Here is a 17,995-nt window from a genome sequence, read left to right as displayed (position 1 = left end):
GACTCAAATTTACCATGGGTTTTATGTCACGCTTACCTGGAAAGGTGTCATGGTGATGATAGGGACTAGGACTGTCTGGTTCCTTGACTGAATGATCAGCTAAGTTACCTTCGGTTCAGTGGGCCATAGGTTCAATTCCTGGCCGGGTCAGAGATTTTAACCATTAAATTTTTATTTCCCCTGGTGTGGGGACTGGGTATTTGTACATTCCCCCAATATTCCTCCAACTTGCACACCACACACTATCCTCCACTACAAAAACACACAGTTCCCACACAAGCCAGATGCCGCCCACCCTTGTTGGAGGGTCTGCCTTACAAGGACTGCACCAGGCAAGCCGAACATTTCCTCGGACACTCAAGGCACTAAAATCCATATGATAAATAAAAATAAGACTAGGACTGGGAAGGAAGCACCATGGCTTAAATAAGGTACAGCCCCAGCATTTGCTTGGTGTGAAAATTGGAAACCAAGGAAAACCATTTTCTGGGCTGCCGACAGTGGGGTTCGAACCCACTACGTGCCGAATGCAAGCTCGCAGCTGGCGACCCTAACAGCACGGCCAACTTGCTTGGTCCTTACGTAACTTCTGAATTCTGTATTATACTCATCGTAACCTGTCTTTGTGTAAAAAATTGTAACCCCTAGAACTCATGCGTCGGGCCTTACCCGACAAAATTATCCTCATAGGTAATAAATTTCATATTATTCCATATTGGAGAGCAATATAATGTAAAACAAAAGCTGAAGATTACAAAATTATGCCACACAGACCCTATGTTGGGCAATGCCTGACACAATGTTTTTTTTTTTTTTTTGTATAACTCCTTTGTCGGGTTACACACGCATGAATCACACATACAGTAATCCACTGCCACCTGTCAACAAAAATTTGAAGCCCTCTATTGTTATAATCTCTTTGAACTCAGGCCTTGTGGAGGCTTCTTTGACGACCATACAAGTTTATAAACAGACGTTGCTTAGAAATTTGGTGTCGTTTGAGGAGCATGAGAAAAAATTAGCAAGAATCAAATGAAAATTATGTTGATTGGAGCAATAATGGGAGCAATTTTTAATTAAGTGGTGATTAAGTTACTGCAGAATTAGATTATGTTAGTGCATTAAGAGATAAAGACCCCGATAACGAGAAAATTATACGAAATGACAGTGCTGATTCCTCTACTGATGGCTGGAAGGATTACCGTGACTTGGACTTCAACTTCAAATGAATCAGTTCACAATTATAAATTTGGATGTCTCCACTTAATCAATACTATATGATATTGAGTATATGTATTTACATTAATTGGTGAAAACGACAAGAGAAAAAAAGAAAGAAAAAAGAAAACACTCCATTTTACTTTAACAGTGATAATAGACAACATTATCAATTGTGAATTCATGTATTTATCATAGAACCAGATCCAAGGAACGTAACCATTCCACATATCTTTGACTGGTGCAAACAAGTTTTATAGTGCTCTGTTTTACCAAAATGCTGGCTTCGCGGTGTAGGGGTAGTGAGCCTACCTCTTATCCGGAGGCCCCGGGTAGAGGAGTTCACCCTTAAGGGGCTTGTTGAAGTCTTTGTGAAGGAAATGACACATAAATTCAACAGGAAGCTGCTGTCTTACAGATATGGCAGGGGACTGCTAAAGGCTAAGGGAGATAACTCTGACAAGAAAATCTTCTCTACCATTAGGCCTAGCAAGTCAGTTGGAGAATAACTGCATTCGCTTTCAAGACAAATACGATCCTCGGATTGAAGAACTCAAGACAACGACAACAGCTAGGTGCGTAAGGCGGCTTACAGCTTGAAGCTTAACCAGCTACAAAACCCAAATTAAGACCCAGTTGCAGATTGGAACCTTGAATATTCTAATATTGATAAATAAAACTGAAGAAATAGTTGATATGATGCAAAGGAGGAAAATTCTTATTATGGGGATGAGTGAAACCAAATGGAAAGCAACAGGAATAAGACACCTCCGTCTAGACTATAAACTATACTGATCTGAAAATAACTTGGAGTCAAGAAATGGAGTGGGCTTTATACTTCATACGGATATTGATGTTTGTAGCCAGATTGAATTTGTCAGTGACAGAATAATGCAGTGTCAGTAAACTGGAATGGAGACAAATATCATATACTACAGGTCTACGCTCCACAATCAGGATGTACAAATGAAGAAAAAGAAGCCATCCTGTCCAACTTGGAAGAACATATGGATTGTGAAAATTTGGTAGTAATGGGAGATTTTAATGTTCAGGTTGGATAAGACAGACTGGGTCCTAATGGAATGGGGAATAGGACGACAGAGGGCGAACATCTTCTAGATCTTTGTATGAGGAACAATATGGTTGTAAGTAACACTTGGTTCACGAAAAGGGACACACGTAAGATCACAAGATATAGTTGGGACAATCAATATGGAAGTGTGATGGATTATATACTCGCCGTCCAAGAAGTTTGGAAGACTGTAAATGATGTCAAAGTAATTCCTAGTGAAAATTTGTATGGAGATCACAGGCTGTTGGATGCAGACACCACAAAGAGAAGACCTCCTAAGTCACAAAAGAACACCAAAAATAAAAACTTGGAGACTTTCTGAACCAAAGGTGAAGGAAATGTTTCGAGAAAATGTTCGGAAGATGTTACCAAAAGAAGATCTAAGATCTGCAAATGAGGAATGGGATAAACCTGAGGAGAGTATTCGTGAAGACAGCTGAGAGAGTATGTGGAAGGCAGAGCCAAATAAGAAAATCCAAAGAAACAGCATGGTGGAATGAGGATGTAAAAGATGTTGTCAAAGCTAGAAATGGCGCAAGAAGAGCTTTGTACCGTGCCAGAGTGCGAGGAATTCCAAGTGAAATCGAGGATAAACTATCATTTTACAGAGAAAAAAGATTACAGATAAAAAGAACAGTTCACATTGAGAAATGGAAATGCAAAGAAGATCTTGCCAGTAGAATAGGGCAAGACAAACACAAGAAGCTCCTGTATAGCATTGTTAAAAACAGAAGAATTGAAAATAGTACTATCAATACAGTAGAGCTTCCAAACGGAGACGTAAGTAGAAATGAAAATGAAATATTATGGGAGTTCAGTAGATATTTCTATCACTTACTGAACTGTAATACAACTGACAACATACAAAATGACCCTCTAAACACTCTAAATTATAATGTAAGCTTGGCTGGAAGTGGAGACAGCAATGTGTAAAGTGAGAAACAACAAGTCTGAAGGATTGAGTTCAGTGTGGACATGATCAAAGCACTTGGAGAACCTGGAATACAATGGTTGTACAGAGTACTAAATAAAATTTGGGAAGAAAATTAAATCCCCAGTGACTGGAGGCAAGGAGTGATTATTCCACTATTTAAGAAAGGTGACCGACAGAAGCGTAACAACTACAGAGGCTTAATCCTTCCATCTCATGGATTAAAAATATATGAGACCATCCTGGAGAGAAAAATCAGAAAATTTGTTGAACCTAAACTTGAGGAAGAACAACATGGATTTAGAGCAAACGGATCAACAAGAATAGAATGGTTATAGGCATATGATCATGTCCCACGTAAGCACATATGGGAATGTCTGAGATGTAAAGAAGTGCCTGATGAGATTATAGCTCGAGTAAAACAACTATCACAGAGAGTTACAATAATTGAAAATCTTCCACCTTTTTGATACTTTTTATTTGCTTTTTAGCAAATTATAAACATTACATGTTTCGTTCTCACTTGAGAACATCTTCAGCTGTTGTTAAGCTTAGATGAATCGCTAAGTTTCTGAATACATTATTTTCAGGTACATTATTCTTCTTAAACACTATTTTTGAATAAAAATTAAATTAAAATGATGTTAAAACAATGTGAGGGTTAATGGGTTGATGAAATGAGACAGGATAAATACATAGTTAGCCTGCTTAAAAACTATATCTATTCATTAGAATAGTTGTTAAAAGTTTCAACTCTGTTACACTAAAAATATCTATTTGTCTTCCAGTTAAAAGGTTTTTTGAAAAATGAATGGCTTCTTGACACTGTTCTTATTACTGCTGAACGCTCATTTCATTCACTTCTTCCAGGTAGGCTGTTATTTATTTTGAGCTTGCTTAATGTGCCCTAAATTGAGTCTAATGCGGAACTTTGAAGCTGACTGCCGGTCACTTTTTGAGAAGGTAGCTTCGTCTCAATTTCTGTAATGAAATGAGGAAAATAGGAATTTGTTTTCTTTGTAATGAAAGCGTGTGTCTTTATATAATAACTTAATGTATAAAATGGTTCCATACCTTACTGTTGTTAGACTCCAATTCTACCGTGACCCTGGAGGGGGAACGTTTGAAGCTGCTTTACGTCTAGTATAATAATGGTGTGTGTGTGTGTTTCGCTGTTTGCTCCTCCTTTCGGGGAGGCAAGGCTGCGGAGAGGGGAGGAGGTGTCTTGCTTACTGTCACGGCTTCTGCTTTAGAAGGAGTGGGGAGAGTGGATGTACAAAATGGCGGAGGCTCGTTCTTATTTATCATTTTAAGGTCTGTGTTGTTTCTTTTGCCTAAAGCTTCAAGACTTGATAATATCCCTTCGAATATAGGGTTTCTATTGTCAATTTTATCATTCAGGTTATTGTCCTGATTACATTTTTGTTCTAAATAAATATATAGATTTTCTAATGTATTTAGAAGAGCTCATTTGTTTATTTTTCGTAATATAGTTAAATCCTGCTCTATAGTTGTGAACTGATGTCCGGTTGTACTGATGTGTTGGCCCATCGCGGAATTTTTTTTATGTCTTTCAGCATTGACATGCTCTAGGTATCTTACAGTAAAACTGCGCCCTGTTTACCCGACATAAGTTTTTTCACATTGATGACACTTCAGTTTGTAAACTCCTGATTCTAAATGTTTGTTTTTTCCTATGGAATTGACACTATTGTAATTAAAGAATTTTTGCTTTGTATTATTGCTGGTTGAATATTATAGTTACATTTTCTAAACAAATTTGTTACTGTTGAAGCGATCCTTCGTTGCTAAAAAGCAAATAAAAAGTATCAAAAAGGTGGAAGATTTTCAATTATTGTAACTCTCTGTGATTAGAATTTGATAGGGAAAATGAAGCTGATTACTTGCAATAAAACAACTATATCGAGAGACAAAGAGGTGTGTGCAGATTCAAGGAGGCAGGTCAAACTGTTTATAAACCAACAGCAGAGTCCAACAAGGAAGTTGTCTATCACCACTTATAATGCATGAGGTTATAAAAGCAGTGAAAATGAAGGATCAGACAAAAAATGCACTTGTACTTTCTGATGACGTTATGCTATGGGGTGAGACAGAAGCAGAAGTTCAAGCTAAACCAGATCTTTGGCAAGAAGAATTTGAAAAAATGGGAACGATCACCAGCTGAACTAAAACCGTTAGTTTAGTGGAGTCAAAATCATGAAGAAGTCCACCTGCGAGTACAAAATGAAGAAGTAGACATTATCAATAACTTCTTCTAATAATACCATAAACCAAGAAATAGGCAATATAACACAAGCTGCATTAAAATTCTACCCCTCCGCTCATTTGTCAATTACTTTGGGATGACTCATTTCCCCAAGCTTGCAAGCTCACGCTGTACAAAACATATCTTGTACCAATTCTAACATATGGACTGAAAGCAGCAATGTTGACTAGATCTGCATAAAGTCGCCTACAGGCTGCTGAAATTAAGTTCCTTCGGTCATGTCTCCAAAAGACAAGGAGAGACAAAATAAGGAATGAAAGTATTCGGCAACAACTTGGATTGGACAGGAGCCTGCTGGAAACCTTAGAATTAAGCAGGTTACGATGGTAAGGACATTTGAGAAGGATGGCTTCAATTAGGACCCCAATAACATACTATGAAAGGAATGTTGTTGGTAAGAGGCCCAGAGGAAGGCCTCGTTACAATTGGGAAAAGCAAATTTTCAAAGACCTTGCCAAACATGATGTAAATTGGCAGCAAAAAAGTAGAACATCAGCTGTGGATGGACAGGACGAACTGGAAGAGGCTCGTAAACACCTGCACCCGACTTGCTGGAGTGGAAAATAGATTATGATGATGATGAAGAATAAATCGGTGATATGGTTGGTGTTCATTTTATTAAACATGAAGGATGCATGTTCATTCATGGGTTTATCTTCTTTGATTTAATTAGATTTGGGTTTGTGTTTGATTTTGTAGATAATTTTATTTATAAATTCTCCACAGTAACCATTGTTCTTAGCTACTGTGTAAATTGTGTTTATTTATTTCTTCTTCTTCTTCCTTTATGACTGCATAGGATCACTTTAGTCAGTCCACCATTCAGGTCTCTTTGAAGAGATTGTTCGGGCTTTGCGGTCCTCCCAGCACTTCTTCAGACGCTCCGATCTTTATGCCCTTACTCAGTTGAAAATATGCGTGTTGTTGGTTTGTTTCATGTAAGGGTAAAGCGGAGGTTTGTATTCTTGAGTTTTGTATTCAATTTTATCTTATTTGTGGTGTCTTCTGTTGTAAGGCCTATTTCTTTCAGATCCTCTCTTACTTCTCTGATCCATTTACATCCTGTTGCGGTATTTTTTGAACCGAGATTGTGTTGTACTAGTTGTTTCAGAAGTCTCGTATCCTGAATCCTCATGATATGTCCAAAGAATACCAGTCTCCTCTTACGCATAGTATCTGTAATGGGTTCTAGCTCTTTATACACGACTTTGTTAGTTATTATCCGCCAATGTCCATCTTTCTGGTAATTTTTGTTGATGCAGGTTCTTCCAATCCTCCTTTCAATTTTCTGAAGTCTGTCAGTCTTTGATTGTTTATTCAGGTGAATAAGTGTTTCTGCTGTATATGTAGCTTCCGGTTTTATAACTGTGTTGTAGTGTTTTATTTTTGCATTTATTGATAAACATTTCTTTCTGTAGATATCCCATGTTAATTTTTGTGCTTTAGCGAATCTATTTATTCATGTTTGGATTGAGATTTTTTCATTTAGGTTATGTGTTATTACTTCTCCAAGATATTTAAATGAGTTACTATTTTGATTTTGTTACCATCTATGGTAACGTCTTTTAGTAGTGTTGGTTTTTGGGGCATAATTTCTGTTTCTTCAAATTATATTTTGAGGCCAATTTTATTTGCAATGTTTTGAAGTTCTGATATTTGGGTTTTTGCTTCTTTTATGTCCACTGCTAGTAATGCTAAATCGTCGGCGAAACCCAGGCAATTTGTTTCGATTTTTCGGCCTATCTTTATTTTTGGCAGATATTTCTTAAACCATTCCCTCATTACCATTTCTAGAGCACAATTAAATAATAATGGTGAGAGCCCATCTCCTTGCTGCAGCCGTTTTAATTTCAAACGACTCTGATGTTTCACCCCCGAACTTCACTTTTGATTTAGTGTTAGTGAGAGTCAATTTTATCATGTTTATTAATTTGGGGTGTAGTCCAAGGTGTCTTAAAATTTTAAACAGAGATTCTCTATGGATGCAATCGTAAGCTTTCTTGAAATCTACAAATGTTATCACCATATCTCTGTTGCTTCTCCTGTTATAGCCCATTATCAACTTAAAACTCATGATCTGATCAGGACAGCTCCTCCAGGGTCTGAAACCTCTTTGATATTCTCCTAGTTCTTTCTCAAGTTGTAAACTTATCCTATTAAGGATGATTATTGAAAATATTTTGTATATTATGTCTAGGAGGAGATTCCCCTGTAGTTATTAGGGTCTGTTTTGTCTCCTTTTTTGTGCAGTGGGTGAATGAGGGCTGTTGTCCACTGTTCTGGAAGTTCTTCTTTAATCCAGATAGAGACAAGTTGTTGATGGAGGGCAACTATTGCTGGTCTTCCTGCATATTTCCAGATTTCCGCAAAGATCTGATCTTCTCCTTGCGCTTTGTATTTTTTTTAAAATTTATTCCGTGCTTGGTAGACTTCCTTTATTGTGGTGGATTGATGTTTTCTGGTGGTGTTTTTATTGGGGTGTTATTGAAGTTTTCAAAAGACAGGGGATTATTGAAGGCTCTAGGAATCATACTATAATATGCAGCTCTTTTTTGAGCATTGGGGTGGGTGGAGTTGTGTTTTATGGTATCTGAGGTTCGGGTTGGTTTCCCGTATATATTGCACGATAGGTGGTTGTCGTGTCTAGTGACTGTTACATCGAGATAATTTAAGATGGGGTTTATTTCCATTTTCACTGTGAACTTTATGTCTTGATCTAATTTGTTGGTTTAATATGATATTACCATTGGTGAACCGCTTATCCATTATGGCAAATATGTCATCCACAGATCTTCACCATAAGAATATGTTATTAATTTGGTTGATTTTGAAGTGTTCAAGGTGGTCTAGGTAGATTTCCGCTAATATCTCTGAGGCTGGAAATCCCATTGGGAGTTTGTGCACATGAACTCTGAGAAGAGTGATATTTTAACCAGTGAATGTGCTATTTTAATTATTAATGGTGTAACAGCTGAAGATGATCTTCATAGGATCGAAACTAGTACTGTAATTATAATGTATTTTAAAATGTAAATACATATTACTCAATATCATACGTAGTATTGATTAGGTGGAGACTACTAAATTTATAATTGTGAACTGTAAAGTCAACAATGTGCAAAACTAATCGTTATGCCAATGTAAACATTCAGAATGTTACGCCCCTAAATGTTCTAAATGGTCGTTCACTCTTCGTTCGTTGTCATCTGCAGAGAAGTAAAGACTGCAATTTTCAGTGACTGAAAAGTGAAGGGATGATGACATGAGACAGTCTTTTTCTGTAATGCATGTACAAAAAAGCCTGGATTACATCCTGGGAAAGTTTTGAGAAGTTCCACATAAAGCACAATTACCGATGGAAATGTTACTATCTGAGATAATTTTAGGGTTAAACATGCTGAACATTGCACCCGAGTGTTGTATTATACTTGTACTAAATTTATTTTATAATTTTTTAAATTTGATTTTTATAAATATGCTGTCCATATGTTTGTGCAGTCACTTATCTCTCAGCAAGCAGATTTTTAATTGGAGCTGGAGAGGCAAGTGTGTTCAGAATTAAATGTAGGGCTAAGTTGTTAATACCCCTCTGTCATAACAACCAAGCCATCAGCTTAAGTTAACCTGGACTAGCTACGCATCTTAGTTGTTTAGATACTCACCTCCTATGCTCAAAGATGCAGGATCAAATCCCAGTTCAATCAACTTGCATTCATTTTAACCTTTATCAGATTAGCAGAATAACCAAGAGGTGAGGGAGTCAGCCAAGACTTGTGGGTTGATACATCAACCATAGCATTATTCTATTCTACGAAAAGGATAAGTGGCCAGAATATCAACTGCTTGGTTCTGTTACTGATGAATGTGTCAATGCAATTCTCAGAAGAATATAAAAACTTCCTTTATCCAGTAAAAATAAAACAGTCAGTGGATGACAATGGCAATACTCCAAAACCTCTCATTGTCAAGAGCTACAATAAATATCCTTACAGGCTACGTTGACTAGAGTGATCGGATGGCAAACAGTTATGTATTTCCCGCTGAACATGGGAGTGGATGGAACAACTATTTTTCCACCTGCTGAGCCCCGTTATTTTGAATGCCTTCATCATTTGTTCCATCTGTTGAGGCAAGCTGTCTTGCAAAGAATTTCACATGAGCTACTTGTTAGAAATCTAATGCATGGTACTCAAGATACGAACCCAGATCTAACATCCACTTATCATGGTAGACCAAGTACAAGAACTGTATGTGTCTCTCGCCTTGATGCAAAGTGTTCCAGACATTGGCCTCTTGTCTTCCCTACCCTGTATTCCCACATTTTAAAACTAACACAAATAACAAACACTCCAGTAAACCTTAACCATTGGTCTCTGAACGATGAATTACTCTAATAATTTCTCCGTAATTCGACGTAATATCGGCCAATAGTTCAATATATTGTACAATATACTGTATTGTATTGCACTTCAAAAATACGCAACAAAAATGAAATTTATAGCTTACAAATAATATCGGCCAAATTTCCACACAGACTATTAGAAAATGTACCTTGAACAATTTTTATGGATGAGGCATCATTAGTATCAAACAATAAAATAACATTTTACACAGCTTCTCATTCTCGGAGTAATATTCTGCTGCCTTGAGGCAACCATTTTTGTTTAAGTACTGATTGAGGTGGAAGAGGCACCAGCGGAGGCACATGTTCTTTAAATTTTGCCAACCTCAATGGAGCCTTAAGGAATGTTTTCTTGACATTTGAAATTAAACTGTCAACATTAGGAAAATTATGCTGTATTTCCTCATCTGATCTGTGAAAACCGTGTAAAAGGCATGTTAGGTGCACAATTTTTAGGAAGAGAACCTTAAGCTCTTTTCCAGCTTTTACCATTAATGGCACAGCATCTGTAACTGACAATAAGACTTGTTCCCACTTAACTTCTCTATTCCACAACTATTTCATGGCACTAACAAAAAGATTTGCAACTGCAGAATGATTGACAGCATTCAGCACCTCACAGTGTAGTAAAAATAGACCACCAGGACAATGAGGAAAGAGAGCTACAATAACAACTTTGACAACATATCACCCACACGCATCTGTACTCTCATCAATAGACACCCAAAACTTAATGTCACATACAGCATACCTGATTCCTTCCAGTGCAGTCTGATAACAGGAAGGTAACTACTTTTTCCTCAGCATTGCTTCTTCTGGAATTGCATGCATCATACTTCGACATAAAGTTTCATAATTGTTCAGTGTTCACTTTATTGAGAGGAATTTTGGCACATATCATCTTGCAGAGGTCTTTTGAAAACTCAGAGAACTGAGCAAGTGGCCACACAGCTATCACCTTACATTTGGGAGATAGTGGGTTCGAACCCCACTGTCGGCAACCCTGAAGATGGTTTTCAATACTTCCCATTTTCACACCAGGAAAATGCTGGGGCTGTACCTTAATTAAGGCCATGGTCGCTTCCTTCCCACTCCTAGGCATTTCCTATCCTATCATCGCCATAACACCTATCTGTGTTGGTGCGATGTAAAGCAAATAAAAATAAAAACCTCCAGAGACTTTGCACGATGAAGCTTTAGCTACACTGAATAAAAGTACAGACCTATTTTGTTGAAAAAAGTGCCAATTTATGCTCTTTTCGTGTCTAGCAGTGTCGCTATGCTCCTGAACATTAAAATGCTTTGGAGCACTTACTTTAACTTCGCACATTTTGCAGCGGAGGAATTTTTCTTTGGTAGAGAAGCATTCCTCCCTGAACTGCTTAACACAATTTCTTAATTTAACAACTTAACAGTTTATTTAGGTACCTTTATGTCACCTATATTACTGTTAACACATGGGTGACGGGCCCCGAGAAATCTCGTAGTACGCTCGCTAGCGGTAGGTGACGGGCCCCGAGAAATCTGGGTTTTATTCACGACATTGTTTTCGGTCTTCCTGTGACATCTCTTGACCATATATTGAACTATTTCGAACTTGCACATTGAGTAGAATAAATCGTAGATGTATATCTGCCACTTTTCTTTTATTCAAGGCCTCTTTTATTCTTTGATTTAGTTTCAAAACGTCGACTTTCTTTCTGCCGGTTCAGTCAATGACAAGATGGAGCGCCCGCGGAATACGGTGTTAGCTGACATCGATAAGAATTATATGCCGATGATCGTTCAAATGGATATAGTGATAATGAATTAGTGGAAACTGAATGTGAGAGTGATGGTGGAAGTGATATTCAAGCCTCTACACGCCGTAATTTACCTAGTGTGTTTATTTATTCAAGTGACTCAGACGACGACAACGATGTAAACATTAATGATGTGTTGTTGAATTAACACGCATTTGCTTGCTTATCTTAGATATGTTGAAGTACTACTAGGGGCATTGGTTGAGTACTCATACCAACTTTAAAGATAAAATCTTGACTGGTTTAATATTTACGTACATTTTTATAATCGAGTGCACCCTAGTATGCTTAGTAGAAAGATGTCCGGTCCACAGGGTATGTGACAAGCTCAAGCATCCGGTTAGCAATGTGTTAATGTAACTATGAAGCCTAGAATATTGTCTGTTGACATTTTTAAGAAATGTAAATTGGATGCTACCCGAAATGGTCACAAGCTACAGGTGCTAAGACAGATAAAAAGGTAAGCCTTTGTGGTATTTCCTTGTCTCTAATACAGAGGACATAAATACCCACACTGCAAGTCTTACTCTAAAGGAAGTAACTCTAAAACAAGTGCTGGTAACTCAGAGGAGATACAATAGGCGGCAACTATTCAGCTTTGAGGCCTGAGCTGTAATTTTTGTCACAATGCCTCAAACACATTTATACACAAGCAACATTGCACATCACATTCACAGTACATTCTCCTCTACAAAATATAAACAAAATATAATCTCATACAACTAAACTGAACAAAATATGACCAAAACAATAACAAAAGGTAAAATATGCATTTATGTGCCCTATAAAATAAAGCTAAATATGCTCAGAAATGTTGAATTCATGCTTACTTCCAACAACTAGCCAAAATCGAAGATAGGGAAAAATATGACATTTCCTGAATATCTGAACCTTATACATAAAATGATTTATACAAGCTAAACTGCTTATAAGTTCGATGTCTAAATTCCACTCCATCAAATTATGCCTTTCAGGTAGAGGACTGAAGCGACAAGCAGGTCTTGTGCTGGGGGAACTGTGAGAAATGGGCAAGTAGGGAACTTATGAAGTTGACAACTATCAACCTCGTGTTAGTGATTGTAAAGTCTGAAGAGGTGATTGATTTTATTGAGAAGGAGAATATAGCTATGATGGGATTGAGTGAGGTTAAGTGGAGAGGAAAAGGATAGAAAAATTTGAAGAAGGGATGGAGTGAAGGACAGAAAGCAAAGAATGGAGTGGGGATAATAACCAACATGAATAATAATAATAATAATAATAATAATAATAATAATAATAATAATAATAATAATAACAACAACAAGAACAACAACAGTGTTATTGGCTTTACGGCTCACTAACTACTTTTACGGTTTTTGGAGCCAACAAGGGGCTGGAATTCAGTCCCGCAGGAATTCTTTTACGTGCCAGTAAATCTAATGACACGAGGCCGATGTAACTGAGCACCTCCCAATACCACCAGACTGAGCCAAGATCAAACATGCCAAGTTGTAGTCAGAAGAGGTGATTGATTTTATTGAGAAAGAGCAATCTTAACCGCCTGAGTCACTCAGCCTGATTAACTAACAAGATCTCAGATGAGTATGTAGATGAAGTGATGGGATTTAAGTGATAGAATAATCAAGATACAGTTAAAGACCAAGTGTATGCACCCCAGACGGATGTAAAGAAGAAGATATGGACAAATTCCTGGAAACAAGAAATACACGATGTGGAAGTGACTGTTATGGAAGACTTTAATGCAATGGTGGGATGCAACAGAAAAGGAATAGAAGAAGTAATTGGACTGTTTGGATATGGAAAGAGGAATGAAGAGGGAGAGGAGATGGTGATTTTTGTGTGAGAAATGGGTTGTGTGGGCAATACGTAATTTTAAAAGAAGAATAGTAGAAAGATTACAAGATACAGATGGGGATGGTGAAATAGAATGGCAAAGAGAGTAACTGATTACTTCTTGGTGGAAAGTGCAAATCATAGACAGTTATCAAATGTAACAGCCTTACCAGAAGTAGAATTTGATGGAGACAATATAGTGGTAGCAAAAATGAAAGAAGGAAAAATAGTGAAAATGGAAGAGAGAGAAAATGAAAGGATGGAAATTAAAAGATATGGATGTAAAGGAAAAATTCCAAAATGAACTGAAAAAACAGATACCCAGAACTGAGGTGGAGGGTGTGAAACTGGAATTGGGACATGTTCAAGAAGGCATTTGTGAACTGTGCAGAGTGCTTGTAGCAGAATATATGAAAGAATGAAAGATAAAAGAGACCCCATGGTGAAATAAGGGGGTAAAGGAAGCAGTGAAAAATAAGAAAGCATGGCAATTACGGAATAGGGATAACCTGGAAGAAAGTATCAGAAAATGAAAATAAGATGCAGGAAAGTAGTAAGTGAAGAAAAGCCAGGAAGGGTTTACAAAGATTTACATGAGAGTTTAGAAGAGAATGTGCATTGCAGTAAAAGGATGCTATAAGGACTTGTAAAGAAGAAGAGAAAAAAAAGTCTATACAAAGCAGGTAAAAGGCAAAAAAGGAGAAATCATAGAAAACTGGTCTCAAATGAATGAAAAAGACAAAAACAGCAGGACTCAATTGTGTGCGGAAATGATAAAAGCAGCAGGACTCATTGGTCTACACTGGTTATATAGGCAATTTTGATGTATTTGGAAAGAATGGTACCATATGACTGGAGTTATAATACCTATTTAAGAAAGGGACAAGATATGTGATAATTACAGTAGAGAGCAATCACACTTATATCTCACGTAGCAAATTTTTTTTGTAAGGGTACTTTGAAAAGATAGTGAGAAGAAAGGTCGAAGAACAATTATAAGAAGAGCAATATGGCTTTTAAAATAGAAGATTAACACTAGACCCCATCTTCAGTATGAGGCAGTTAATGGAAAAACATTGGAAATACAGAAGAAATATGGTTATGTCATTTCTTGATTTAGACAAGGCTTGTGACAGTGTACTAAGAGCAAAGGTATGGAAAATAATGCAACAGAAATAATTTGGAAAATAAATGATAGAATATGTGCAAGTAATGTACAAAAATTATTGCAGCAGTGGTCCAGGCACATGTGGGGAAAACAGAGTGGTTTTGGAATGAAACTGGACTATAACATGGAAGTGTGCTGTCACCATTCATAATGGTTATAGACAAAATTGTGAAGAAAACAATGGTAAAATACAGGGACAGGAAGCTGATGGTAATGCTGTTTGCAGATAATATTGTGGTGTGGGGAGCAAACAGAGAGGAAGTAAAAGGACAACTCAACAAGTCTGAGTGAGATAATTGAAAATTATGTAATGAAAATCAGCATGGAAATGAGTAAGACAATGGTATTGACTACAGAAGAAAGGCAGGAGAGAGGAATATATAAATAAAAGGACTAAAGGTTAAAATCATGGAGAGCCTCAAATACTGATTTAGGATGCAAGGCTGGACATGAAGATCAGTAAAAGGATGCATTCTAAGAGAGTATGCGAAACCTGGTGTGGAAGAAGTACGTATCAATGAAGTGTAAAGAGGTGATGAAGATGTATTACTGGCCAATACTGACATATGCAACGGAGACCTGAACACTGACAAAAGGACAGGAGAATAAAATCCAGGCCAGTGAAATTAAATGTTTAAGGAATATGAAAGGAACGACAACGAAGGACAGAGTAAGAAATGTGGACGACAGGAAGGAAATTGGAGTGGAAAAGCTTTACGACAGAATGGAGAAGGATGAACTTAGATGGTTTTGACATGTTAAGGAGGATGGGAGAGGGAAGGATGTCGAAGCAGACTGATGGAGACCCAGATAGGAGGAGGGATGGCAAGGTTGTTGAAAATGATAAAGAATAGTATAATTACAAGAAACCTGAATTGGAAAACAGTTAAGGAGGAACACCGGTAGTTGGATAGAGGAAGATGGAAATTTACCACAAACATCCCAAACCAGTAGGAGCTGAATGAAGGAAATGGATGGTGGTGGTGGTGGTGATGATGTACAGGACTGAATAATTATAGCCCTGATCAATTCTTGTAACTCCAGAAGGTGGTTTCTGATCTCTGGTAACAAATTTGACTTTCTTTTTATGTTACAAAAAGCCATGTCTCAACCACCCATCACATTCTGTTTGATGTTCCTTCATAATGCAATATGGAAGGATAGGAAAGTCCCAGATGATTGGAAAAAGGGAATAATAATACCTCTCTTCAAAAAAGGAAGCCAGAAGAAATGTAGCAATTATAGAGGGATCACTTTATTGTCTCATGGTTTGAAAATATTTGAGAAAATACTTGAAAAAAGGCTAAGGAAAATAATAGAACCACAACTACAGGAAGAACAATATGGATTCAGAGAACACCGATCAACTACCAATCTCATATTTGCACTTAGAATACTGTTAGAAAAGCATTGGGAGAAGGGCAAAGACTTAACACTAGTGTTTTTGGATCTCGAAAAAGCATTTGATAGTGTTCCAAGGAAGACTATATGGGAATGTTTAAGAAAGAAGAATGTACCCAAAGGGCTTATCCAGAAAGTTAAAATGCTTTAAGAAGACTGCTGCAGTTGCGTACAGATAGGAAACGGTAAATCTGATTGGTTCCAAACCACTAAAGGAGTGCAACAAGGCAGTACCCTTTCACCATTACTTTTTATCACTGTCATGGATTAAGTCATGAAAGAAATTAAGCAGAAGAACAATATGGACATCAATGCATTTGCATTTGCAGATGATGTAGTAATTTGGGGAAATACAGAGAAGGAAGTCCAAGAGAGGCTGAACACCTGGAATGAACATTTGAAAGCACACGGATTAACACTAAATAAATCGAAAACTGTTACTACGTCTGTCAACAGGCAGAAGAAGAAAGGAAAAATAATGCTGGAAGGTACACAACTGGAAACAGTAGACCAATATAAATATCTTGGGTGCATCATTTCAAGTGATAACAGAATACAGCATGAGATTAACAACCGCATTCAAAAATCAGCTCAGTTTTACCATCAAGTTCGGAACCTCCTCTGGAACGAACAAGTTCCCTTAAGATCAAAGCAGATTCTATTCCAATCATACTTCACCCCCATAATAACATATGGCCTAGAAACCTGCACAACAACCCAACATGTGGACAGCAAACTACAAGCCACAGAAATGAAGTTCCTACGAACTATGGTACAGAAGACAAAAAGGGACAGGGTAAGGAATGAAAGAATAAGGGAGCAAGCTGGTGTGTACCCATCCCTGAATGAAAAAGTGACAAGGGCCCATTTGAAATGGTTTGGCCATGTCAAACGAATGGACGATGGAAGGACAGCAAAACAATGGCTACACACAGTCGTGGCCGGAAAACGACCGGTAGGAAGACCTAGGAAGAGGTGGCTGGACCAAGTGAAAGAGGACATAGGAACAAGAGGAATCAGCTGGGATGTCGTCTTGAGAGAAGAGTGGTACATGGACAGACAGAAGTGGAGAGTGCTCGTAAACCACACCCGGGCAACTGGAGTGGAAAACTGATGATGATGAAGGCCCATGCATAGTACAGTCATGTCTGGAAGTTCCCACTCCTCTTTACAGGCTTTCAGTAGTCTATCTGTTGTACGAACAGATCTGTTTCCCAATGCCCTTATCAGAATCCAATGGTTCAAAAGTTCATAGGAATAGTAACAAGAGATTTCACTGGAATGCTGTTGAAAGGAACAGCCTGTATTCTTGAGTATTCCTGTTTCCTGCTCCATTCTTTCCAGGAATGCCAGGGTTAAACCAGGATTGGGGCTGGAGGCCTTATCTTGATGTCTTCCCTATAGCAAGCCAGGATCTCGTTATGATAAATTGGGGTCAGAACGTCATCCCAATAATTCAGGAAGTTGATTTTGGCATTTTTAATTACATGATCGTCAGTTTTCCAATGTAACAGTAACCCACAATGACCACAAATCTCATTGAGAAACTTTCCTTGCATTCTGTACACCATCTTTAAAGGAGAAAAAATTCACCCCTTGTATAGTAGTAAATTGTGCAGGTTTTGTTGCAGTAGGAAAACACAAGACTCATCTAATGTGAACATAAATTTCCATTTTTCTCCTGTCATGTAATTTCCATACCAATTCCTGTTGTTCATGCTACATTCTAAAATGTGACACAATATTTTATGAACTTGACTCTTGTCACTTTTTCCATGTTCAAATCCCTATTTATAATGGGTTATGGGCAATTTTTAGCGATATTCCTAATTTACTGGCAATGACTGTGTGTGGCTGGGTTACTGCAAGACAAGGGTCATG

General features: G+C 37.6%; 1 protein-coding gene across 2 annotated transcripts in view; it reads right to left on the bottom strand.

Moving 5' to 3' along the window:
* loco (locomotion defects) overlaps positions 1–17,995 on the bottom strand; it is a 308,467-nt gene that overhangs the window by 42,285 nt on the left and 248,187 nt on the right. The gene's annotated exons all lie outside the window — the stretch shown is intronic.

The sequence above is a fragment of the Anabrus simplex genome, chromosome 5 (genome assembly GCF_040414725.1).
Source record: "Anabrus simplex isolate iqAnaSimp1 chromosome 5, ASM4041472v1, whole genome shotgun sequence".
Classification (NCBI taxonomy): domain Eukaryota; kingdom Metazoa; phylum Arthropoda; class Insecta; order Orthoptera; family Tettigoniidae; genus Anabrus; species Anabrus simplex.
This window is presented reverse-complemented; position numbering and strand designations above follow the sequence as displayed.